General features: G+C 38.4%; 1 protein-coding gene across 3 annotated transcripts in view; it reads right to left on the bottom strand.

The window, feature by feature from the left end:
• Positions 1 to 2,668: 2,668 nt before the first annotated feature.
• The window catches only part of LOC120537097 (neurite extension and migration factor-like), a 519,487-nt gene continuing 495,303 nt past the window's right edge, over positions 2,669 to 26,852 (bottom strand). For all 3 annotated transcript variants that reach the window (XM_039765751.1, XM_039765752.1, XM_039765750.1), the window contains one exon: positions 2,669 to 3,239. The gene's annotated coding sequence lies outside the window, so the exon portion shown is untranslated. The remainder of the gene's footprint in view (positions 3,240 to 26,852) is intronic.

The raw sequence follows: 26,852 nt of genomic DNA, 5'->3' as shown, positions 1-26,852 counted from the left end.
TTCTGAGGTTTTTCCAATTCCTCTGCACTGAGTATCTACTTGTGGTGTCTGTAAAGCATGCAGAAATGCGTTATGTTGTGTCTTGTCTTCTTTAAACTCAGTAGAATATAAGGATTGTAGTAGTCTCTAAATGTGTGCTTTATATTTTTATGGTTAATGATTTTGTCTCTGTTTGTGTTGGTGATTGCATTGTGAACTTCTTGCTTGTGGATTGACTTGTGAATATTTAGTGTAAGTTCAAGCTGAAAATATTCATCCAGCACTATTAGGTTGCATGCTTTACAAAGCCAAATTCTATTTGCTTTCTGTTTATGGTATTAGTTATAATATTTTGAGATTAAACCTTACTGTGTATAATATACAAATAAATGCCATTTTTTTGGCACATGACTTTAGGGCCTTTCAAAACTGACAATGTATTTTTGGAAAAATTAGGCGAATAGGACCGATGCCCATTCTTGGGCTGAATGGATTCTGTTATCATCAAAAGTACTCTAACAGTTAAAGTCCCAAGACTTCGTCCTGCTGCACTGTGCGCCATTAAGTGTGTATGAGGAGGAGACGACAGGCAGAACTATTAATGTGTTAAGTGTGACTTAGAATAAATGAAAACCTTAAAACTTTCATGAATGAATAAATACAATGACTATTAATTTCTTAATATTTCTGCAATATCTTTTATGTGTAATTTTTAATGATATGTTTTGAGATTCTTCAGGTAAAGACGACCAGTTTAAGTTCTTTATATTCACTAATCATGGAACTCGAGTGTCAAGACCTGCAAGTAAAACCTTCACTGCCCTTTGCACACACGACTGTACTCCCTCCTGAAATACACGCAGAGAGTCCTGAATAGAATGACACCTCAACAATATGCCACAACCTTTGAATTAAAGCACTTATTAATTTACTCTTAACAGAGCTGCTAACGTGGTGTTGAGATAGATGTGTGGAGTTAAAAAAAAAAAAAAAAAGGATAGAATAAGAAGTGAGACAATTAGAGGTACAAAAACTTAAGGGAGATCTCTAAGAAAGTACAGGAAAATAGGTTGAAGTGCTACGGCCATGTGATGAGGAGAGACAATGAATATGCAGGTAGAACAGTGATGGGAATGGAAGTACAGGCGGAGAGAAAACGAGAGAGGCCAAAGCGGAGATGGATGGATAAATTAAAAGACGGTCTGAAGGAAAAGGGCTTGGAGGAGGAGGAGGAGGAGGGCTGATCTGTTTGGAGGATGTTGATCAAGCACATCGCCCCCCACATCGAGGTGGGAAAAGATGAAGAGAAAGAAGATGATATCAGATGAAGACATTTCTATTTAAACTTGACAATTACATTTTTTCTCTGCCTAAACTTGAATATATAGGTGAAGCCAAAAGGTTGCCTCCTGAGTAAATCCCTTTTTAGGAAATCAAAAGAAAACACAGAGAATTTTCTAAGTGTCTTCCGCCAAGATTTTTTTGCTTTTTAGTTTTAATGAGTTTGGTTTATTTGTTTTGATGAACTTAAGATGTGTGATTTAGGAAACGGGTAAGGATCATTAACTATGAACTTGTCAAGCAATCTTTGCTTCTTCATTTAACAAGTATAACATTTTCTGACAACCATATTTATTTAAGTATCATTAACAAAACATTACATGTATCATTATTATTTCCTCCATCAATTATCAACCCAGAGTGCTGGTAGCAAGACATTTTCATGATCAGATATTTCACACTTCTGCATTGGCGCCTGCTCTCCTGAAGAGGACAGCACTGTCCTCTCCTGTCCAGTTCGGTTTTGGTTTTTTCCTCGTACAATTTCATCACATTTGTGAAAGAGGATTTTTCTTTTCCAATATAAACTTGGCTGACTCTCCCATAGTATCCCAGAACAACAAATCTCTTTCTTAGTGAGTTCTTCTGCTTTACATTTCATACAATAAGAGTTAAGCTCATGGTTGGCAGAATGGCAGAATACCAGATAGCCGTTGAGTTTTCCGCCACAAAACATCCTCACCCACTTACTTACCGTTGTGAGTTTTTCATTAGAGATCGGCTCGCGTCACATTAGCGTAGTCAACGTAACTCGGGTTTAATCCACTTGCAGTACTCCCTGGTGAACTGATTTTCTCATTATTATGACAAACAAGGCAGTGCAGCGAGTAAGTTACTTATCCTCAAAAGCACAGGAAGAGATCATTTTTGCTTTTGAAGGTGAAAACAGCAAACCATAATACCTAAAAATTAATATAAAAGTATTATATTAAAGTGATACAACTTTAAAATGCAAATAATGTTTTAATTGGAAATTTATCATGAATAAATGATTTTACTGTTACATTACAACTTTTAAAAACAAATATGCAGAAAGAATTAAACTTATTTTCAAAGCAGCTTTCAAAAGCTCATTTTCATATTTATTCCATAAACATTATTACAAAACTCAGCAAGTTAACAATATTACATTGTCACCATACAGGCTTCACAAATATTTAAAACCTTTGCAACAATTACAACAAAACAAAAAAATACCAGTATAATTTACATGAAATCTATAAAACAGCAAAGAGTTCACAAATTAGTGTTTTACTTTTTTGTCACTTTTTTGCATTAATTTTAACACCATAGCACTACACTCTCAACACAAGATTTGTCTTATTAGAAAATTCCCCAACAAAAGAAATTTTTTTTTCCATTTTCACTTGAATTTGGTTTTTAAAACCAGAAACTTGTTGTCATTATACATCCTTTTATTAACACCATCCATCCGGTGTCATAAAGGGTGCCCACGCACACACACGCACACAAATACTTCACAGCACTTTCTAAGAAAAATATACACTTACAAAATATTTTACAAATTGGCACACTGAAAAATATACAAGATTTTGTTAAGATGTTGGAGTTCCTTATGAATCCCATGGGAAACACTTCTGGATAATATTTATAAAGCTTGATAGTTTATATTTATTTATTATTTGAGAGGAAAAAGGCAAATTTAATCTAATTAATGTCAAAACCATGGTATAAGAACATCAAACATGACATTATCGAATACATTCTTAAAAAAGGGCACAGACAATGTCTCTAGGACAAGCAGATTCCCTTAGCACCATAAAAAAACAGCAGCTCAACAATGGTACCCCTGTGTTTCTGTAAGTTCATGATGAGATACATTCAGATCTGTGAAGGCAGGAGTCTCCAAGGCAAACACTGGCCATTACCGATGCCACAAACGTCCACTCGTAAGGGAACTAAAAAAAAGAAAACAAAAAAGGAAATATAAACAGTTTGCTAGTTTAAAGAAGGAATGAAGAAACATCATCGTAAGGACATCTGAGAAGACATATTAACAAAAAGCAAATTCCAGAAAAGAATCCATCCCAAGAACTGAAACTAACAGATCAAAGCTGCTCACCAAACCTACCTCATGTTGTTGCTTCGTTGATATGCTTTACAAAAAGACCATAATAACAAACTGGCTTCTGTTCTGCCTCCGTTGGAACTGAGCCACAGCATGGATAAAGAGAAGAAACATTTATGCCAATTCTATATTGCTTCACATAAGTATAATACATAGCTTAAGAATTACATTTTCAAAATTGTGCTGCTTCTCAGGTCAGATTGGGGGGCATGCACTGGTACACCGCATGGCTGCACCCACCAAACTACAAAAAAGCTCAAGATTGGCAACCCCCCAGGCAAACATGCGGTCCAATTATCTATCCGGATTCAAATCCTTTCACTTTCTGCAAACGTTTGTGTTGCAAATTTAACTTTAATGGATACCTTTGCCTTTTTTTTTTTGCTAATTTAATCTACTAACAAAGTGAAAACATGTCTTCAGAAATATGTGTAAATTTATTAAAAATCACAGTCTGAACCCTTTCCTTTATATAACTACTCATACCCTTTGCTGTGGTGAAGCACAGATCAGGACTACTCAGATTTCTTTTATACTTTATGGGTGTAGGTGTTTTCCTTCATGTTTCGTGGAGCATTAATGAATATGGGCAATTTCCCCATTGATTGGCATGCACTCAATACCTACAAATCCAGAGCTGCTCTGTTTCAATAAAAATCATGTCCCACTACGGACCCCTGACTCGTTGAACCACAACACTGCCATTAGTAATTTTTCAAGTACATATAATTCTGAAAGGTTCAAATTAAATATTACGACTGAATCGAGAACAACTGTATTAATTTACTGATCACACAGGACGTATACACATCTCATGACTAAATTCAGCAAATGTTTATCTGACATGTTTATCTGTTATAGCTAACATGACCATATTGTTAACAGGTGATTTTAACAAACACACTGAACTGGAAACAGTCACCTGTAGCAAATGTTCTTTAACACACCACAAGTAGGGTTTTACTAAGCAGTTAAAGTTCAAACTCATTCTCACAATCACGTAGAAATTACAGCTACCGTGTTACCCTGAAAATAAGCCCTAGTCAAGATCGTCAGCTGAAAAGTAAGGCGTCTAAGGCCAGGTTTATACTTCACACGATGTGACACATGTGCCTGAAACATCCATTAAATTCCGAGGACACCTTGCCACAATATCTCTGAATTTTTCAACTACATATAATTCTGAAATGTCCAAATTAATTACGACTGAATTATGACTTACACATCCTTTTTTTAATGATTACATCCATCAATTCGGGGATGCGCCCATTCCAGCAGCATCGGCGCAAGACAGAAACAAAATCCCTGGACTGGGCATCAACTCATCGCAAGGTGAACACAAGCACACACATACACTGGCGTCATTGTAGCTTCACCAAATCCCCAAACCTTCAAGTCTTTGGATGGAAAACTGAGCACACTGTGGAAACCCACCAGGAAAACATGCAAACTCCAGGCAGGGATCACAAGGGACATGACTCCCTGCAAGACAGCAGTGCTACCGCTCTGCCACCGTGCCACCCAATTTGTGTAACTCTTGACAGTATTCATTATTTAAACAAAGTTAACGATTTATCTGTAAAGTGTAACACAAATATTTTAATAAATTTCACCATGAAAGTGATAGAATTCTTAGAATAATACTTTAACTGTGCAGAAAGCTGGAATATCATAAATGTAATGTTTTCTGTGTGGCGATCTACAGTATAGCTGCTGCTCTCGGTTCAGGAGGAAACCCCAGAAGCACGTAGCGACGATCTGCTTTAATAAACTACGAGGTTAAAGTGGACGTTTCGAGTCCAAAGCCAAAATTTCCACTTTAATCACAAAGTAGACATATTATTTTTTTCTCTGTGGCTCAAATACGCCGCTGTACATTCTGATGGTATTGTAATGGTGCAAAAAAAAAAAAAAGATGGCATAGAAGATGGTATGAGAGACTTTTAAAATGTATCGCATCATTACTTTGGGGAATATGTGCCACTTGAATATAAAAGCACCACGAATTTTGTTGGCATTTTGCTTCACCACATTGAGCCAGCCATCAAAAATCGAAGCGCGCACATTGATCCTGGAGGGTCCTAAAAGTGGCTGGAATTCAGGGTTTGAATGTGGGGAGTTATGATGATATTACAGAAGATGATGACACGACTGTATGTGGATGAATGTATATAGTTGTACATGAATAAACATAAGGTATCACTTGAAAATAAGCCCTAGTGCATCTTTTGGAGCAAAAATTAATACAAGACCCGGTCTTATTTTTGGGGAAACACGTTATTATTAAATCTATAAAGGTGTGACATCTATTGTACAACACTACATAAAATGTATAGATGTTGTGAAAAACCCACATTTAATATTGGAAAACTATATATATAAGCACAAAAAGCTTCCTTTTTAATTAAAGTGCAATATTTTTAAATTAGAAAACTACAGCACAGATGTATATCAATGAAATTACAGATGAACTTGGTGCTGAGTGTAAGTTCTATCTGTTCCCTGCCCATTGAGGGCGCATGTATATGTTGTGTGTCCTGCAGGCAGCGTAGACTGACAATGTTAAATACAAACACAGCTCATTTTCTGTCCTGCTTTGAATAGTACTCCACATTAATACACACAGACAGAAATGACACTGGAATACTGTTTAAAACAGATGTGACACTCACTCATGGGAAATGTAAATAGCCATGCAAAATCCCCTGGAACATTAGCAGCACAGATTAAGTTACTTCTAACCTGCCTTTCTTAAGTAAAATCCTAGAAAAGGCTGTCATTATGCAGCTAAATGATCACTTGAATAAACATTCTATTCTTGACAAGTTTCACAACAAATCACAGCACAGAAACTGCACTTGTTAAAGTAGTAAATGACTTGTGGGTTAATGCTGACAGAGGCCATTTATCTGTTCTTATCCTCTTAGATGCCGCTGATCACAATATTCTTATAACTCGCATTAGTCAGTGGGTGGGCCTCTCTGGCAGTGTCTTAAATTGGTTTGAGTCCTACTTGGCAAGTAGTACTCCAGAGACACATGATATTCTATATGGTGTTCTACAAGGATCTATTGGGTCTGCTGCTCTTTTTGATTTACATGCTTCCGTTAGGTCAGATTATCCCAGGGCATAACGTGAACTACCACAGCTATGCTGATGACACGCAACTGTATTTATCAATAGTGCCTGATGACCCCAACTCTCTTGATTCACTGACACAATGTCTTACTTGTGTTTCTGAATGGATGAGTAGTAATTTTCTCAAACTAAACAAGGAGAAATCGGAAATCTTAATGACTGGAAAAAATGGATATAATGAGGGTATTAGAAATAAACTTGATCCATTAGTCTTGAAAGTTTCACACAGACAGAAGTAAAGAATTTTTGGGTAACTATTGACTCTGACCTAACTTTTAAATCATGTATTAATCACATTACTAGGACAGCATTTTTTCACTTAAGAAATGTAGCAAAAATTAGACCTCTTATAACTTTGCAAGATGCTGAAAAATTAGTTCACGTTTTTGTTTTTAGTCGACTAGATTACTGTAACGCACTCCTCTCAGGACCACCCAAAAAAGACATCAATCAATTGCAACTAGTGCAGAATGCAGCTGCTAGAATCTTAACTAGGAAAAGAAAACCCAAGCACATCTCTCCAGTTTTGATGTCACTAAATTGGTTACCCGTATCATTTAGAATTGACTTTAAAATACTGCTTATGTTTTACAAAGCCTTAAATAATCTCGCTCCATCTTATATATTGGAATGTCTTACACCTTACACTCCAAATCGTAACCTTAGATCTTCAAATGAGTGTCTGCTTATAATTCCAAGAGCTAAAATTAAAAGAAGTGCTGAGGCGGCCTTCTGCTGTTATGCACCTAAAATCTGGAATAGCTTACCAATAGAAATTCACCAGGCTAATACAGCGGAGCACTTTAAAAAAAACTGCTAAAAGCCTATTATTTTAACATGGCCTTCTCATAGCTTCATCTTAGTGTAACACTGATATTCTGTACATGCATTTAATTATAATTTTTTTTTACCCTGGTTCCAAAATCCGTACCAACCCATACTTTCTCTGCTCTTCTATTTCCAGTTTTCTGTGGTGGTGATCTCCGCCACCACCACCTGATCAAAGCACCATGCTGCCCCTACATTGATGGATTGAAGGCCAGAGGTCCACATGACTATTGTCATCTAATACTTCCATGTGAAGCCTAAAAACCATGAGGACTGATTGAGATCATTTATGTTAGGGAGAATGCCTAGAGGTGGCTGGGCGGTCTCATGGCCTTGGAACTGCTGCAGATTTTGTTTTTTTTTTTATCCTGTCCTCCTGGCCATCAGACCTTACTTTATTCTTTGTTAATTAGTATTGCCTAATTTTTAGATGTTTTCTTTCTTCATCTTGTAAAGCACTTTGAGCTGCATCATTTGCATGAAAACGTGCTATACAAATAAATGTTGTTGTTGTTAATGATTAAATATACAAAAGCCCAGATTTCAAAGTCATCTCTCAGAAAGAGTACTGGAGTGTCAAAATCTTATTTTTCTATTTGCAAACCACCTTAGTAATTTTAACTTAATAACAGACCAAGAGATAACATTAATTTGTTAGACCTTGTTCCAAAAAACAAGTAAAAAGCTCAACCACTATTATAGCAGCAGAAGCACAACTGAAGCACCTCACATACGCACATAGTGTTTTACAAGCACCAGAAAAGAACAACTGAAATAAGAATCAAAACCCTCAGCAAAGTTCAACTGGAGTAAATGCTAACATCCCACGGGGATAAGTAACCACCAGTGTGAAGTCGATCACCCAGCAAGTGGTGAAAGCTTAAAGCTGACAGTCTCCTAGCGATTCAGCTGAATGCAGAAAGCATCAAAGCCAATGCACAAAGGGATAAAGATGAACTTGGTGCTGAATGTAAGTTCTGTCTGTTCCCTGCCCATTGAGGGCACATGTATATGTTGTGAGTCCTGCAGTATCCACAGTTCAGGTTTTCCGGCCAACAATACAGTCAGGTTCACCCGCCAAAAATGCTTAGTTAATTTAGAGTTGGTCAGGAGTAAAAAGCGCAATGGATGTTCATGCAGCACTCATTCTTAGCATTATCAATAGCTTATTATTGTATTGTGTAGTTCCAATATGGTAATGGTAATCAAACCATTACTGAAAAAGCTAGACTTGACCCACATACACTTATTATTGACCCTTTCTCTCTAAAACACTTGAAAAAGTACTTGCCAGTCAGCTTCAGTCTCACCTTACACATCAAATTATTTGAGAAATTCCAGTTTGGTTTCTGCATAGGTCATAGTACAGCAGGAGCACTAACACATGTTGTAAACGATATTCTGATATCTGCTGATAAAGGAAATTCCACTGTAATTATGTTGTTCGATTTAAGAGCAACGTTTGATACAATTGACCACTCTATTTTACTACACAAGCTGGAAACTAACATTGGGCTTACTGGCAATGTACAGAAATGTGCTGACAGTACTCCATTATTATACGCAGAAGTTAAATATGGTGTCCTGCAGAAATCAGTAACAGGGCCTTTACTATTTTCACTTTACATGCTTCCACTGGGATCTATCATTAGAAAGCGTAACATTAATTCCTGCTCATTTGCAGATGTTATCCAGTTATAACTTTCTTTTAGACCAAGTGATGTTTCTCCAATATTGTCCTAAATTAAATGTGTTGGTGAGTTAAAGGAATGGGTGGATAAGAACTACTTGTCTTTGAACATAGATGAAACAGAAACGTTAATTATTGGAGGATATAGCGGGTTGGATAATGGATGGATGGATGGAGAGAATGATGCCGATCGCAATACTATTTTAGTATTATGTAACTCAGTTGGAATCGCCATTACGTAGCTTTACTGAATCAGCCCACAATCTAGGCATTATTTTTGACACTACCGTATTATTTAAAGCACACGTTACAAAACTATCTAAAATGTATTTTCCCACCTAAAAATGTTGTAAAATTAAGCATTTTCTAAATATGCAGGATACTGAGAATTGATTCATACATTTATTTCCAGTAGGATTGACTACTGCAATGTGGTGTTCACTGGCTGCTAAAATTCTTTTTTACACAGCTTTTAGGTTATTTTTTTGTTGTCTTCTTATTCAGTCAAGGCTACGGGGCTACTAAAGCCCATTGTGGCATTCCTCGTATGATTTTGGGCTATGCAAGGAATATTTTGTTGTTGTTAAAAAAAAAAAATGGACAGATCTTAACTGAGTGGCACAGTTTATCATTTGTTAAAAGTGCTGATTGTTAGACTACCATGTAAAAAAGTTAACCTAAATATGCTTTATAATTACCAATTTTTAAATATAGCTTTTCTTTTTAGATACTTGAAGTAACAGCCTCACAGTTACTACTTCACCTTGCTTATTACATTTTTACTTAGTTGCCCTGAAGCCAGATGTATAAGACAAACATGAGTGAATTTTGCTTAAACCTGGGTGGGAATAATTAGGACGGCTCACTGAGCGTCATATTTCTAGACCAATCCAAAACCTCGTGAAGGAAACACTCAAAGTAGGGGCGGTGATTTTGAACTGCAAATATCAGAAGTGCTCTTGTTAACCTGGTCCAACAGATAGCAATCTTCTGTTTATGATGAACCATCTACAGTCAAAAGGTCTCCAAAATAAAAACCTTATTAGACATTGTGGAAGCTGGCCCAGACACAGACAGGCAGACACGTTCATGTCACCCACAAACACGTTTATTTACACTATGTACAAAGTCCAAGTGCACCACAAACCCCCAAAGACCCGGCCTCACAACAATGCCTTTCTCTTCAGACCGCCTCCTTGACTCCTTCAGCTCAGTCCACTCCACTTCCGACTCTTGCCTCGAATGAAGGGAGGCGGCCCCTTTTATTATCACCCAGATGTGCTCCAGGTGGGTTCCGGCAATCACCCGCCGACACGCCCCTGTGTGGCGGAAGTGCCGGCTGCATCCCCGGAGGAACTCCAGGTGTCCCTGCTCTTCTTCCCCCCAGCACTTCCTGGTGTGGCGGAAGTGCTGAGGTCCAGGGCTCCAAAGGCATGGGGGCGCCCCCTGGCGTTGACCACGGGCCCCTACAGGGTGGAGCTTCCAAGCTCTGTGCCCATGGCCCCCAAAGCATCCAGGGTGGCGGCCCTCACGTGATCCAAGGCGGGCGCACGCCCTCTTCCGGTCCTTCATGGCGTCCCGTGTGGGGCATCGCCCCTGGCACCTCTGACAACATATACTGTACATGTGTGTTTCATGTGCAAAAAGCATATTGCACATTTTAAAAATAAACATAACTTGATGCAAAGGAAAAACCTTTCTGTAGCAACAGATTATACATTGGCATTCAAAGACATCGATGGACGAATGGTAAATGTGAATAAAATATCGTTGCATATGCTGTGCTGCTCTCTGTTGTTCAGCAGTACAGTGGTGTAGGAACAGATGTGAGTTTGAAAGAACTGGCAGCTTTGCTTGTGGAAATATGAACTGTAAAATGTGCATTTGAAGTAAATGGTGTGTCACATTCCGTTAAAAGAGGTGATAACAACAGAAGATGGAGACACAGAAGATGCAGATTTCAGTATGCAGAACACCAGTAAATGCACACATTAGGCTGCACAACATCCACCATTTGACTGAACTTCTAAACAAATTAATAAAGAAATTTACCATTACTATGTAATTGGAAATGCAAACATGCCATGACAAAATGGCCACAGTGTTTTAACACATTGCATATCCACAGACCACAGTGTGAATCTAAACTCTGCTGCTGTTATGTCATATAGAGATGCAATTGTTAAAACAACCGAAAGATATTGCAGCAGACAGAAGCACGCCTGGAGCTCAGCAGCTGTGGTGGTCTATGTGTGTGTCTGTCTGTCTGTCTGTCTGTTTGTCTCCACTGTAGCAGCACTATTAATTACAATGAGTAAATTAATTATTAAACTTCAGTTACCGTTTGTTGCTGATCTCAGCATCAAGTGTTTTGTTCAGTATCTTTTACTCTCTCCCTGAAATGTCCCCGGCGCTGGTTCAAGATGCATAGACTGGAAAAAGTGGGAGCAGGTGTTTTAGGAAGAATGCATTTGGGTGTAGCCTTTGCAGCGCAGGATTTCACCACTATTCACTACACACTTTTTAACAAATTGTTCCCAGACGTGTATTTTCATTTGGGAATCCTGTCTGGCCCCGCAAGACTACATCTTACATGAAAAGTTGCAGGCTAAGTGGAAACGTATTGAAATAAGCACTTAAGAGTTTAAATTCTCTTTGTAACCATAACCATAAATCTGAGTTGAACTGATTACACTGCATTATATTTTTAAATAAAACCTTAGATTTCTGAAGGAGCCAATCCTAAGTTTCCATGGTGTTATCTTGCACACGCTCAATTAAAATAAAAAAGGAAAACCTTAGAGAATGCAAAAAGCAGATTGTGTTACAGAACCAACGCAAATCAGTTTTTTAATGCAAAATGAGTGTTATATTTTCAAACTGCATCTTAAGTTATTAACAAATAAAGTGAACAGCTGTGAGGCAGGAAAGACAGCGCTGCTTTACTACTCTGCCAACGTTAAAACATCTGTATTGATCTTATTAAACTTCAACCTGATTACACTTTAGTGAATTGTTAATGTAAAATGACCAAAGCAAGTGTGTGTGTGTGTGTGTGTTCACCCTTGCAGTGAAGGCGGCTGGGGTTCACTTCTGCGTCGTGTTTGCATGTTCTCCCCACACGCTCACGTTACCTCCCACAGTCCAAACACAAACAGTTTAAGTGGACTGGCATTGCTAAAGTGGCCTGTGGGTGTTTTGGAATGTCAGATGCTTGCCGGGATATTCTCCAGCTACTTCGCTACCTTGTCCTGAGTAGGCAGGCTAGGAAGATGAATGAATGGATGCCTATAATGTTCTTGTCACTTCTTTGTATGCTACCTGTGTGTACTCTCTCTCTAAAAATGAGTTCAGCAACAGCAGACAGTATCTTTGTGAAAGAAATAAGCTTCTGTATAGTGAAGGAATATAAGCAATCATAAGTGTGGCTTTTTCAGATAATTATTCTTTAGTTGTCTAAAAAATAGAGATAGCAATTCATATCTGGAAATCAACAGTCAATAGTGCCAATAACAGCTTGGCGATGATTTTCCAAGGTGAATCCATGTACCTGGGGCCAGGCACCTCCCCACTTTCTGCAGGTTGTAATGAGGAAAGTCTCACCGATTCTGAAACGGTACCATGGTGGAAGATAGAGCTGGCTAAGAGAAGTGCATAGCCGGTCTGCTTGTAAAATAGCTGAATCTCACAATGGCTTTCTTTTTGCTCATTTACCTTTTGAAACAGCATAGATAAGCTGTTTTGCAATATGTGAGATATCAAGAAGTGGATCAATATTCAGTAGCATTTTTCACTTACAAAATGGATTATTTGGTAAGTTTTAAGACTTCTGTTTATACAGTTAAGTCCATACGTTTTTGGACAGTGACACAATTTTCATAATTTTAGCTCTATACACCACCACAATGGATTTCAAATAAAGCAATCATTATGTGATTCAAGTGTAGACTTTAAGCTATAATTTAAGGGGTTCAACAAAAATATCATATGAGCCGTTTAGGAATGACAATTATTCTTTTGCATAGCCCCACATTTCAAGGGCTCAAAGGTATTTGGACAATCAAAAATAATAACAACAATATAAATAATTTTCTTTAGATGGACAAGCTGTTCCATCTCTAGACTCATGAACTATTAAGCAGATAAAAGGTCTTGAATATATTTCAAGTGTGGAATTTGCATTTGCAAGCGGTCACTGTGAACTTTCAATATGAGGTCCAAAGAGCTGTCCATGCAAGTAAAAACTGTCCATTAGAGAGAGAGAAGAGAAACCCGAGGAGTGGTCAAATCAACCATATGGTAGATTCTTAAAAAAAACAAACACACTGGTGAACTCAGCAACACCAGAAGGTCTGGGAAACCACAAAAGACAACTGTGCTGGATGACTGCAGAATTCTGTCCTTAATGAGGAAAACCCCCTTCGTGACATTTAGCCAAACCAAGAACAACTTCTTAGAGGTAGACCTATCATTGCCAATCAAAAAAGACTTCATGAAAGTAAAGACAGAGGGCTCACCACAAGGTGCAAACTAATGGTAAACCTCAAGCATAGGAAGGGCAGATTTGCCAGAGAACATTTTTTAAAACCCTGTCCAGTTCTGGAACAATTTTCTGTGGACAAAAGAGACTAAGATCAACATATACCAGAATGTTGGAAAGAGAAGAGTCTGGAGAAGAGAAGAAATGGCTCATGATCTGATGAATAGCACATCATCTGTGAAACATGCTGGAGGCAATGTTATGACATGAGCATGGGTGACTGCCAATGGAAGATGGTCACTAGTGTTTCTTGATGATATGACTGCTGGCAGAAGTAGCAGGATGAATTCTGAAGTGTACACGGCTATACCGTCTGCTCAGATTCAACCAAATTCTGCAAAGGTGATAGGATAATGCTTCACAGTACAGATTGTTTGCTTTTGCAGTATGGTTTGGCTCATTGTCCAAGTGCTTTTCAAAGCAAAGAAGTGGAATATTCTTTAGTGGCCAAGTCAATCAGCATTACCTCAAGACAGCTGCAGTAAAGGTCTGGCAAAGTGTCACTAGGGTGGAAACCCAGCATTTGGAGATGGCCATGGGTTCCAGAATGCAGCCAGACATTGACTGTAAAGGATTTTCAATCAAATATTGAAAATGATCATTATATAAATGATTATGTTAGTTTGTCCAATTACTTTTAAGTCCCTGCTAATTAGGGGGCTATGCAGAAAAATGACTGTCATTCCTAAACAGCTCATAAGATATTTTTGGTAACCCCTTAAATTAAAGCTGAAAGTCTACACCTCAATCATGTAATGATTCCTTCACTTCAAATCCACTGTGTGGGGGTTGTGGCGTGATGCCCCTCTGATAGAAGGACCAGGGGAGACAGCATTTGTGAGGTACTACCTGCACTAGAGGGCAGCCCTCCTGGGCAGCTGTGGCACCACGGATTCCCACAGGACATGATGGCAGTCGGAGTTTGGTGCAGCCCTGTTGAGTTCTGTGGGGGCTGCCGGGGGGAGCTGCAGAGCCTTTTCTTGAACTTCCATCACACCTGGGAGTAATTCCAGGTAAAGCTAATGAACCATCTGTAGCACAGACATAGAATTACTAGACGTGCATGACCAGCAGCATCATACGTCAACGTCGCCGCCATATTGCGAGTGGCACTGCTGTGGAGTGAAGTAATGGATAAAGATGCCGCACGCATGTGCTGCTTGGGATTGTACAAACCACTGTACGCTCCAAACCAGATCCTGGGGGATTACATTTCATAGGTAAAGCTGAACCATTGTTTTGGTTATATTTGGCCTTTAGAAAATCCCATTTTATAATCTTAGCACTCAAGGTCACCTTACAATAAAATTAAACAACATTAGTAAAATTAAAACAAGAGAATGATAAATAAAAAAGCAATAATTAGCAAACAAACAAAGATAACTGGCAGTAACAGTGCAAAATTCACAATTGGTATGCCAATCTGAAAAGATAAGTTTTGAGGGTAGTTTTAAAATGTGTTATTGAATCAAGCTGACGTATATGAGAGGGAAGAGAATTCCAGAGTTGAGGAGCACTAGGAGAGATGCTTGAGCTCCTAGATCACTGAGTCTGATGTGTGGAACAGAAAGAGGAGCTGCAGATGAGAATCAGAGTGAGCGAGACGAGTGTCAGTCTGTAGGAGATCAGTGAGGTTGTGGAGTGCTTTAAATGTTCAGACCAGCATTTAGTATTGTATTCTGTAGTTAACAGGGAGCCAGTCAAGTTGAGAGATAATAGGTGCAATATGTTCAGTAGATTAAGAACAGGTTATTATCCTGGCAGCAGAATTTTGAAGCAGTTGTAAATGATGGATGTTTATGTGGGATGCCAGACAGAATAGCATTACAGTAATCTATACGTGACATGACTAGGGCATTAACCAATACTTTAGTACTGTGTTGTGTAAGAACAGGACGAAGTCTAGAAATGTTTCGGAGATGGAAGAAGGCAGTCCAAGAAATGTTACTTATATGGGAGGAATTATTTAATAATATTATTATTATTTAATAATTGCCATTATTAGTGTATAAATGGATATAAATAATTGCAATTAAACGATTTGCCAAAATCTGTTGTATGTAAACGATACTGTTTTAAACGTTATTGTTGCTTCATCAGAAAACCCGGTTTCCACGTCTACATGTATTATTTTAAATGGCACTTTTGCCACTCGCAATATGGCGGACGCGCTGATGCATCGTGTTGACTGGGCAACACAGTGAATGTGGCGTCTTTCTATATATGTCTATGATCTGGAGCACTCTCAGGAGCAACATAAATGGGGCCACCTCCCTTCATACAGAGAGCCAGAGTCGCGAGGAGGTGGATGCAGCTTGCTGGGAGAGGAGTTGAGGTGGAAGAGAAGTAAAGAAAAAAAAGGACTGTGCTATTGATTTGGTGCTTGGTTGTGCTGTGCTGTGGAGAGTGAAGTAAAAATGCTGCCCCGCGTGAATAAAAGTGTATACTGGACTTGAACTTGTGTCTGCCTGTCTGTGTCTGGTATGCCCCCTGGTGGTCCACAGGGTCTACAGAGCCAAACTTATGAAAATTGTGTTATTGTCCAAATACTTATGGACCTAACTGTAATGAAAATTATCTTGAGTTACAGTACATACTGTAAAATCTAGTTTTCTGAAAAGAAATCCCTAAAAGCTGAAATTGTTTGTGTTCTATTTCACTAGGGGGCTTTGCCCCCTGCTCGCTTCATTCACCAACCCCTGTGTTTGGTTAATCGGATATACAATTTTAGTTTTCTTTTTTCTTTGGAATTGTTTCAATTTCATTATTTACACTTTTACTTAAAAGCTTTATTAAAAACAATATTTTTTGGAGACACATTGTGACAATGCAACGTATAACTGCCGTGAGTGAATATTGTTTCTGTTTTTCTAATAAATAATCCGACTTTTTCTAATGTTTTTCCCTGTGATTTATTGATTGTCATAGTAAAAGCTATTCTCATGGTAAACTGTAAACATTTAAATATGAATGGCATATTACGATCTCCTTTGATGTGTAATGATATTCTTGGAATATATACATTACGTTTCTTTTTGCCTGTTAAAATTTGCATCGCTTCTCTGTGATCATAAATATACACCTGACCAAATTGTGTACTCTTTGAAATTCAACTTGTTGTTGCTTTAACTGTTCCGGGACCACAGATCCTCATAGCGTATGGTCTATTATTGTGTAAATTCACGTTTTGTGCACTGAATGATGTGAATGTGAAATGACTTTGTTGTCCACTCTTTGCCTTTTATTTCTGACCTCAATTTGTCCTGCTCTTTTTTCAATTACACCTGGTTCTGATGATTAATCACCTTTTGTTTTTCGGTAATGCGATCTTTTCAATCTTTTCTTTGATACTGTACCGACTGACATGATAAAGTGTCACAAAAGTTTTACTTGAACAATCGCTGACTTCGTAACCCCAAACACAACTTTCTAGCACCCTCTCCAATCCCTCATCCCCTGCGTCTCGCCCCTTACCGCATCAATCAATACCCCGCCATCGGTCTTCCGTGCTGTACTCTGCCCTCCCTCAATCGGACCGAACAGCCACTTAAAACCAAAAAGGCCTCAACCTGGCTGGGACGCTACAATACTTTCTAATTTTACTGCTTTCATATTCTGTACCTTTCTGTGCATGTGTATTACGCCACCGTTTGTTTGAGCCTTTTAAATTCCACTGCTTTCATAATCTCTTATTTGCCTTTTTTTCCTCTCCAACGCCTTTGGGTCTCTATTCTCCGTATTGTCCTTATAGGCTTTATATGTGTTGAGAGCACATGATCTGTGTGCACTATGTGCTTTTACTGCGACCGATTGTTTTTTGATGGGTGTGGTCTTATATGATATCTTCTGTAAATAGGGAGTGTCTTTCAAGAATCTCATGTTCCACGCCCCTGAGAGATGGCCCTGGGACAATCTCTTGGCACCAAGTCTCATTTTTACGGTCTCCGCGAGACGCTTTCTTTTGTCTCGCGGGTCTTTTAAATGTATACTGAGAACTTCCGAGAAGATCTTGTATTGTCACCTTGCTTTTTGATTTCTTTTTATAATAGAGAGATATTGGTGTAAACAAAGATATTAAATCATAGAATTTCTTTTAAAATTGTGAAGGTTTTTTGCTCATTACTCTTGATCCATTTGCAGCTTCTTTATTACATAAGTAGAATAATAGCCATTTATATTTGGGTATGTAATTTAAGTGCAATAATATCAAACCCCCTTAGTGCATAAAGAGTTTAATGGCTATATGGAGGATGTCTTAGCCTTTTCAACTGACAGATTTCAAGTAACTGGCCGAGGCCTCAAAAACTTGAACAGTGAATAAGAAGCATATTCTGGGAAAGCTCAAAAGGCTAAATATAGGGTGTTACAATGTTATGTATAGCCAGTCTATTTGCAACTTACTGCAACTTTTCATTCCCATGGGAATCAACCTTGAGTCAGTGTAACAACTTTCTTGCATTTTGATAAACTGTAAAAGTGTTCGCCTCTTTGCTAGTGGTAAGGCAGGTGTGTGTGCTTAATTTGGGAAAGAAGGGCAGAGAAAGAGAACGGTTGCCTTTTATTAGAGTTCATTTTACTTTAGTTGGTGCTCTGTTGCAAAATAAAATGTTTGGTTGCTGCCTTTCTTACATTTTGAGAGGAGTTATGGACAGTTAAATGGTGCTTGCTATCTGTTTAGCTGCTGGACACTTTCCTAGGTGCACATATTTACTGTTTAAAGACCCCCAAAATATAATGCATATTTTATCAAGGATTTCTCAGACTTAGTATCCATAATAATAGCTAATCACATTAGATTACTAATTGTAGGGGAGTTCAGTATTCACATGGATACTCAGTACGACCCTTAAACAAGAGCATTTATTTACTTGTTGCACTTGTTTAATCTTAGAGCATCAGCCATCCTACACATAATGGACGACACACGCGTTTGGCCTGGCACACCTATATATTTTGTTTTTTTTTTTTCCTCCAGCTTACCTGCAGTTTTTTTTTATAATTCTGTCCACCCTGGCCATCTGACCTTATCATCTGACTGTTATTTATAAACTTAAAAACCGATTCTCTAATTAAGGACTCTACTTCTCTTAATTATATATCTTTCTTATTTAAGTGTGCATTATTTATTCATGTTTTGCATACTATTTATTCATTATTCTTATCCAACTAACAGAAGAGGTGAATTGATATCTTTGATGTTAGGTACACATCACAGGTGATCTAATAACATGATAAAACAAGGACAGAGACAGTATTTTTCCGGGAGACCTATTTAATAAATAGGGATCAGTTTCAACAACTTTTTGTTATATATGAGTAAATAAGAGGTATGGTAATTTTAAATCATAAAGCAATTTCATTTGTAACCAACTGGATGACCTGACATGTAGATTATGTGATACAAGTAACTTGAGCTTTTTCTGAACTCCTTGATATTGTTTGCTGTTGTCCAGCTTTAGTCACCATAGACCCCTGTTATATCAGCAACTTTTGCTTAATTGTACTCTGCTTAAAAAAATTAGATTACATTTTTTTCTTGGCCATCATTACAAACTACATGGGATGTGTAACATATAAATACAATATCATTTTTGGGTGGGGCATCCTTTTAAGATACTTGTATTATTTCCCAGTATGGCCACTCATTAACCCATAATGGCTGGAGACTTTAACTTTATATGAAATACAAACTTTGGTCCTTACAAACTGCAATTACAAAACCAAAAAAAAGTGGCAGTAAGTATAATATATCTCTGACCCACTGAATTTTCTGTATCCAAATTCAAAAGAATATCCATTCTTTTCATCTGTACATCACAGATACTCAAGAACTGATTATCCATACTCAATAATAGCTCTCTATTAATATATAATATCAAATCACTGTGTCCCATTAACCCAGTTATTTTCTTATGGGATCAACTTTTAACAAGAGAGGTCTGTGAGAACACTGGTGAAAACTAAAAGTAGTTTTAAGAAGGCAAACTGTCTCCTACGATTCACTTAAAAAATAAATAGTGACTAGAAGAGCATTAAAGCCAATTACTGAGGTTTCCACAACTAATTAAGAATAGACCACCAAATAAGACATTCTACAGGAACATTTGGCTCTACGTTCATAATTCTGAAAATTTTGAATATACAAATCTGAATAAATTATCTTTTAATATATATATTGCTATCATTATAAACATGGAGAAAAGGCTAATTAATATATTAGCACAGCGAATACAGTGCCAGGTTAGAGGCCCCTTGCTAACAAGTTACACTGGAAGATCTCACAAAGACTGGGGAAAAGGGGGTAGGGTTCCTCTTGCAGTAATACCCACAATCAAAGATAAGATTGAGAGGAAGGGTCCCCTTCAGCATAAGTATTATGATCAAACAGTGGTGAGCTGGTGCTAATCTTCTCTAGAATGTAGTTGTCATTTCTCAGCTTTCACTTTCCCATTATTCATGACAAGATCGTCAGATGGGGACTCCCCAAGTGGCCAGGGGGCCTTATGTAACTGCTTATACTGGCTATGCATTAACTGGATGTGTGCAAAGCAGTTACAAAAATTAAGAATGCATCTGGATATAACATTAGGGAGCACGAACAAATAATATATTTAAGGAATTTTAAAAGTCCTTATATTCCACAGCATGTAAAGAAGATGAGGTTCAAATTAAGGACTTCTTATCAAGTACCAATTCCAGAGCTTGACATTCTCTGTGCAGAAGAGCTTCATGAATGGCATTGGTTCTTTGAACTTCAACATATAATCACACTGCAAAACAATAATACATTATATTTATATAGTGCCTTTCCCGTGCTCAGGGAACCTGGAAAAACTGCAGGCCCGGGCAGCTATCCTGTGTAATTTTATAAAAAAAACAAAGACCTCTGACAGTGTCATATGGTATCTGGCACCAAGACATTAGCAGTAGGTCCTTAAGTCCGGTAAGTTGCTTTCAGGTGGGGCCTTCATGGATTGGACTTGTGTTTCCAACACATCCCACAAATACTTAATCGGTTTGAGATCTGGAAAATTTGGAGGCCAACTCAACACTTTCAACTGTTTGCCATGTTCCTCGTTCCTCTTGTTCACATTCCTGAACAATTTTTGCAGTGTGGCAGAACACGTGATCCTGCTGAAAGAGACCACTGTTATCAGGTAATACCGTTGCCATGAAGGGGTGAACGTGGTCTGCAACAATCTTTAAGGTAAGTGCTGCGTATCAAAGAACTATCCACATGAATGCCAGCAGAACACTTCAAACAGTATCACACTGCCTCTGTCGGCTTGCCTTCATCTCACAGTGCGTCCTGCTGCCATCTCCTCCCAAGGTAACTGAAATACAAGCACCCAATTGTCCACATGATCTAAAGGAAAAAGTGATTCAACAGACCAGGCCACCTTCTTTCATTGCTCCATGGTCAAGTTCTGACACTCACATACCCACCGCAGGTGCTTTTGGTGGTGGACAGTGGTCAGCATGAATACTATGACAGTTCTTGCCTGAAATCAATGGCAACCTTTTGTAGGGTCTGAGACTTATTACTTGTCATCACAAAGCAGAGCCTTACTGGAAATTGGAGGCATCTGAATTGAAATGGGAGATCAGAGGGTGTAACGGGGATGCGAGGAATAGATAGATAGATACTTTATTAATCCCAAGGGGAAATTCACAATACACTGAGTGTGGAGAAACTCTAGAGACAGTGTGTGTATTAACTTGTGGATTTTTCTGTGAGTATTTGGTGGCAGCGTGATGAAGTTGCTTCCGTAAGACCGCGTTAGCTGTGGAGCTCAGCTCGGAGCATATTCTTTTCCCACCTTGTCAATTGTGTAATGTGTTTTTTGAACAGGTTTGATGCATGGAAGTGATCACTCGTACTGCGTTCAGTCAGTTCACGTGAGCTGCTCTCTTGTGTGATGTTGCGATGTCCACGGCTTTATTTAATGTTAGCTAAGACCCGGCACTTAAAAGTTTCTGGCTGCACTCCGGTTGTAATATGACGAAGCTGCGCAAGCTCACTCTTGAGAATGCAACGTATAGTTGTCCAGGAGAAAAGCAATCTTGCCTGAAATCAATGGCAACCTTTTGTAGGGTCTGTCCCTGAGGCTTATTACTTGTCATCGCGCAGCAGAGCCTTACTGGAAATTGGAGGCATCTGAATTGAAATGGGAGATCAGAGGGTATAAAGGGAATGGGAGGAATACATAGAGTGTGGTAACTTGTGGATTTTTCTGTGAGTATTTGGTGGCAGCGTGACGAAGTTGCTTCCAAGACCGCGTTAGCTGTGGAGCTCAGCTTGGAGCATATTCTTTTCCTACCTTGTCAATTGTGTAATGCGTTTTTTGAACAGGTTTGATGCATGGAAGTGATCACTGCATCATGCTCAGTCAGTTCTTGTGAGCTGCTCTCTTGTGTAATGTTGAGATGTCCACGGCTTTATTTAATGTTAGCTAAGACCTGGCACTTAAAAGTTTCTCGCTACAGCAATTTTAACTCCGTTACAAAGTGATCCAAAGTCTCGTTTATACCTCGTTTCTTCTCATTAAACTTGTATCTCGCGAATAAAGTATTCAGCGTTTTTCTTCAGCGCTCTTTGGGAGCTCTTCCTTCTTTTCTACGTACTGCGGTTACAGTCAGTTCACATGATTACATGGCAGGCGTGATGATGTCACACGCAGCTCCGCCCCCCATGGCCATCGAGCTAAAGTCCATTACAGTATATGGAGAAAAATAGGTTCAAGTTATGACCATTACGCGTAGAATTTCAAAATGAAACCTGCCCAACTTTTGTAAGGAAGCTGTAAGGAATGAGCCTGTCAAATTTCAGCCTTCTACCTACACGGGAAGTTGGAGAATTAGTGATGAGTGAGTGAGGGCTTTGCCTTTTATTAGTATAGATAACCATACAAACATATGGTTTCTACTTCGCGGATTTTCACCTATCGCGGGGGGTTCTGGAATGCAACCCCCACGATCGAGGAGGGATTACTGTAGTAGGGAATAATCGAAATGAGACCACTCAATTAAAATGTTTTCATCTCTCATTTTATTTGGATTTTATATGCAGCCTCAATAAAACAGCACTACTGCAATGTAGCTTTTAGTTGATGGAAGTCTTAGCTGCTGAGAACAAATACCCAGTTTCCTTAATCATTATCTTAAGTGACTTTAATACTTCCACTTTGGAATTCCCAAATAGAAACAGTTTGTGATGCCATTTCACGGGTCCTTTTGGGTAAATATGACCAAGCCATGCTATTTCTTTTCACCTAAACATAAACTGAAATCTACTAAACTAGAAGTAAGGACAGAGCATAAATGGGCCGGTGATGCTGTGGGAAGTCTATGGAGTGGACTGGATTCTACTTCCTTATTGTATGCTTTTGTCAGAAAATTTGTATTCCAATGAAAACTATTATATAATACAGCAAAGACAAAGAATGGTTTTCTAAAAATCTGAAAAAGTTATGAAAAACTAAAGAGGAAGCCTATAGATATAGAGGCAAACATTTTCACGAAGAAGCTAAATAACAGCAATGTGAATCGGAAGGGAACTCTGGCGTTTCTGTCTGCTGCTGCGTGCCGGTGCTCTGTTTGTGTACTTTTACTTGTTGTTTTTTTACTCATTTTTTTGCCTTTTGCATTGGATCTTCATTCACCTTTGCATTGGATTAAAAACTGCATCCCTTGCCTCCTTCGGCCTTAACATGAGCCCTCGTAAAACTGTTCTTTGCTGGCTGCAACCTGTATGGGTAAGAGGAAACTTTCTCACTGATTCTCTGCTCAAGTAACTGGCTTTGATGAATAGGTGGCCAAAACTGTCCCTTGTCAACTGCTGGGTACTTGTGGAAATCCCAGTGGTGATAGAGTACTGTCTAATGTGTTATTTTAATTGGGCCGAGTAGGTAACAAGGGGTACATTGCTTTGCTTCCAATCTGGAATTTGCTTGGGTGATATCTGGAAATCTACTATGATAAACCTCAACTGGTTGTCATGGAGAACTAAAATATTCACCATATGAATTGTATCGACTTCGAGCAAACTATGAATGGCCTGCTGATCTCCTGCTGCACCGCGGCATTCTCTGACAACCAAAGTACGTTCACTGGGGCTCTCATCATCGTTTTTGTCACAGCAGGAGTAGCAGCGGGTCTTTTCCTTCACTTTGGTCTGAAGGACGCATTTGTCCACGTATTTTTGAGCGACGTGCTGATCATAACGTGCTGAATCCTCTGGTAAAATTACCAGAATATATGTACATAGACGCTTTGAAGTTTGGATTATTTAATACTCGATCTATCACTAACAAAGCTCTACTGATTAGTGATTTTATTATAGACACTAAACAGGATTGTTTATGTCTTCCGAAAACTTGGCAGCAACCAGGTGATTATTTTCATCTAAATCAAGCACTCCCTCCAGAGTTTATCTGCATCTCCACATCCCATTCTTCAGGGAGGGGAGGTGGTCTCACAATAATACACCGCAAAGACCTAAAATTATCACAGATACCTCTTCCAGCGTATCTATTCTTTGAACTGTTAGCTGGCAAACTCTGCGGATCTTCACCTATTATAATTGCTGTTTTATATAGACCTCCTAAACTATCAAGTGTTTTTATTGCAGAACATTTTACTGTTTTAACAACTTTGTGTGCAATGTATACTAATGTCATCCTCATGGGTGATTTTAACATACATGTTTCAAACTGGGTTTCGTTCTAAACACAGCAAAGAAACTGCCCTGGTCAAAATCACAAATGATCTTCTCTGGGCAGCTGATATGGGACTTTTATCAATTCTTGCGCTCCGCATTTGACACCATATTCCATCAGATACTTTTGAAACGACTAGCTAGTTTTGGAGTTTGTGGCCTTGTCCTCCAATGGTTTTCTTCCTATCTCACTGATAGGAGGCGATCTGTTCAAATAAAGGGCTTTAAATCTGAGAATGCAGTCGTTACTCAGGGAGTCCCGCAGGGTTCTGTTTTGGGGCCACTTCTTTTTCTCATTTATATCTTCTCAATAGGTAATATCATCTGGCACCATGGTATTAAATTTCATTGTTACACTGACGACACACAGCTATATCTATCCACTAAATCCACTTCTGTTTTCCCTTCAGATACTCTTATGGCATGTCTCCAAGACATAAAGTCACGGATGACTCTCAATTTTCTCCAACTAAACAGCAATAAAACTGAGGTGCTCCTCATTGGTTCTAAGTCTACACTTGCTAAGGTTAACCAGTCTTCTATTTTAATTAACAATATTAACACAAACATCTCTGCCCTGGTGAACTCTGGAATTCTCTTCCCTCTCATATTTGTCAGCTCGATTCAATATCACATTTTAAAACTGTCCTCAAAACTTATCTTTTCAAACTGGCATACCAATTTGTGAATTTTGCACAGTTACTGCCTGTTATCTTTGTTTGTTTGTTAATTATTGCTTTTTGATTTATCATTCTTTGCTTTTATTTTACTAATGTTGTTTAATTTTATTATAAGGTGACCTTGAATGCTAAGAAAGGCACCTATTAAATAAAATGTATTATTATTATTATCAAAAAGATAAAGCCATTAAGGATCCCAAAGGCAAACATAAGGCCAGACCAGAAAAGAGCTTCTTCACAAATGATTGTCCGTCTGGGATGCTTTAAAAGTGACCACTGGTTACAAATGCAAGCTCCCCTGACATGAACTAATCCTTCTCTACCTTAGCAGTAGAACAGTTTTTATTACAGGTTTGAGAAGCCCCCACCTCTACTGAGAACATCAAATGACCTGACATATCTCTCCTACAGTCCCTCTCCCCTTTATGCATTTCTGAGCATGGAATCCATTTGCTCTTCTGGATATAGAAATGTTGTAAAGCTCCTGGGTCCAGACAACATCTTTCCATTCATAATCTTGTGGGGCCAGATGTGATTCTCAAACAAAAATACACATCTAGGGACAACAAGTTAAAAAGTATGTGATGAACAGCAGAAACATCCTGCACTGCAAATGCTACACACACAGGGCTTCTTCCTAAAACACCTGCCCCCAATGTCTCCAGTTCAAGCATTTTAATCTGCCGCTGGGCTTTCAGGAAGAGAACAAAAGATACTAAACAAACGACCTGATGCTGAGAGAAAATAAAACTCTAAAATTGCTGTCTCCATTCAGATGCTCAGTAGCACAAAGTAACTGAAGATTTATTATTAATGTGCCTGTTTAAATGAGCATTGTGGCAGTGAAGACAGACTGACAGACAGATGAAGACTACCATAGCTATTTGCCTGCTCACATTTGAGAAGTGCCTCTGTTTGCTATGATATCTTTCTGTCATTTTAACAATTGCATCACTATCACATAAAAACAGCAAATAGAGTTTAGAAGAGCACTGTTGTCTATGGATTAACAACATGGTAAAACACCAAGGCTATTTTGTTATTGCATATTTATATCCCCAATTAGACAGTAATGTTAAATTTCTATGCTTAGCTGTGTGATCAGAAGGTGGACATTGTGCAGCCTCATCTGTGCATCTGCTGGTGTTGTTAGGCAGATTTGTTGATTCGGGTGTTCAGAGTATTGAAATCTGCATCTCCTGTAGCTTTTCATTGTTAGCATTCGTAATGGCAGTCCTTTTGTTAGAGCATGACACACCATTTACTTCAAATGCATATTTTGCACTTCATATTTTCATGAATATAGCTGCCTATTCTTTCAAGCTTACATTGACTCCTGCGCTATCATTAGAATTCTGAACAAAATTAAGCACACACAGCACCTGCGATATCATATTAATCACATTTACTATTTGTATATTGATGCCGCAGAAGGCCAATGTATAATCTGATGCTACAGAAAGGTTTATCTCATGCATAGTATGTTTATTTTTAAAATAGGTTATGTTTATTTTTAAGTCATGTAATAAGCTCTTGGTCATGAGACACACATTTATATATCTAACAGGGTCTTAATAGGAGACTTTTTGACTGTAGATGGTTCATCATAAGCAAAAGCTTGCTCTCTGTTCGACCAGGTTAATGGGAACAACTCTGATCTTTGCAATTGAAAATCACTGCCTCTATTTTGAGTGCCACCTTCATTAGGTATTGGATTGATCCAGAAATGTTAAGACTCAGTGGGCTGTCTAATTGTAATTTAAGGTAAAATTCACTCACGGTTGTCTCCAGATGTATATATTATATGTCTGGCTACAGCAAGACTACTTCATCTATACCAAAGAATTGTT

This window comes from Polypterus senegalus, chromosome 10 (assembly GCF_016835505.1).
Source record: "Polypterus senegalus isolate Bchr_013 chromosome 10, ASM1683550v1, whole genome shotgun sequence".
Lineage (NCBI taxonomy): Eukaryota > Metazoa > Chordata > Cladistia > Polypteriformes > Polypteridae > Polypterus > Polypterus senegalus.
Note: the sequence above shows the minus strand (reverse complement) of the source record. Positions and strands in the feature narration are given on the sequence as shown.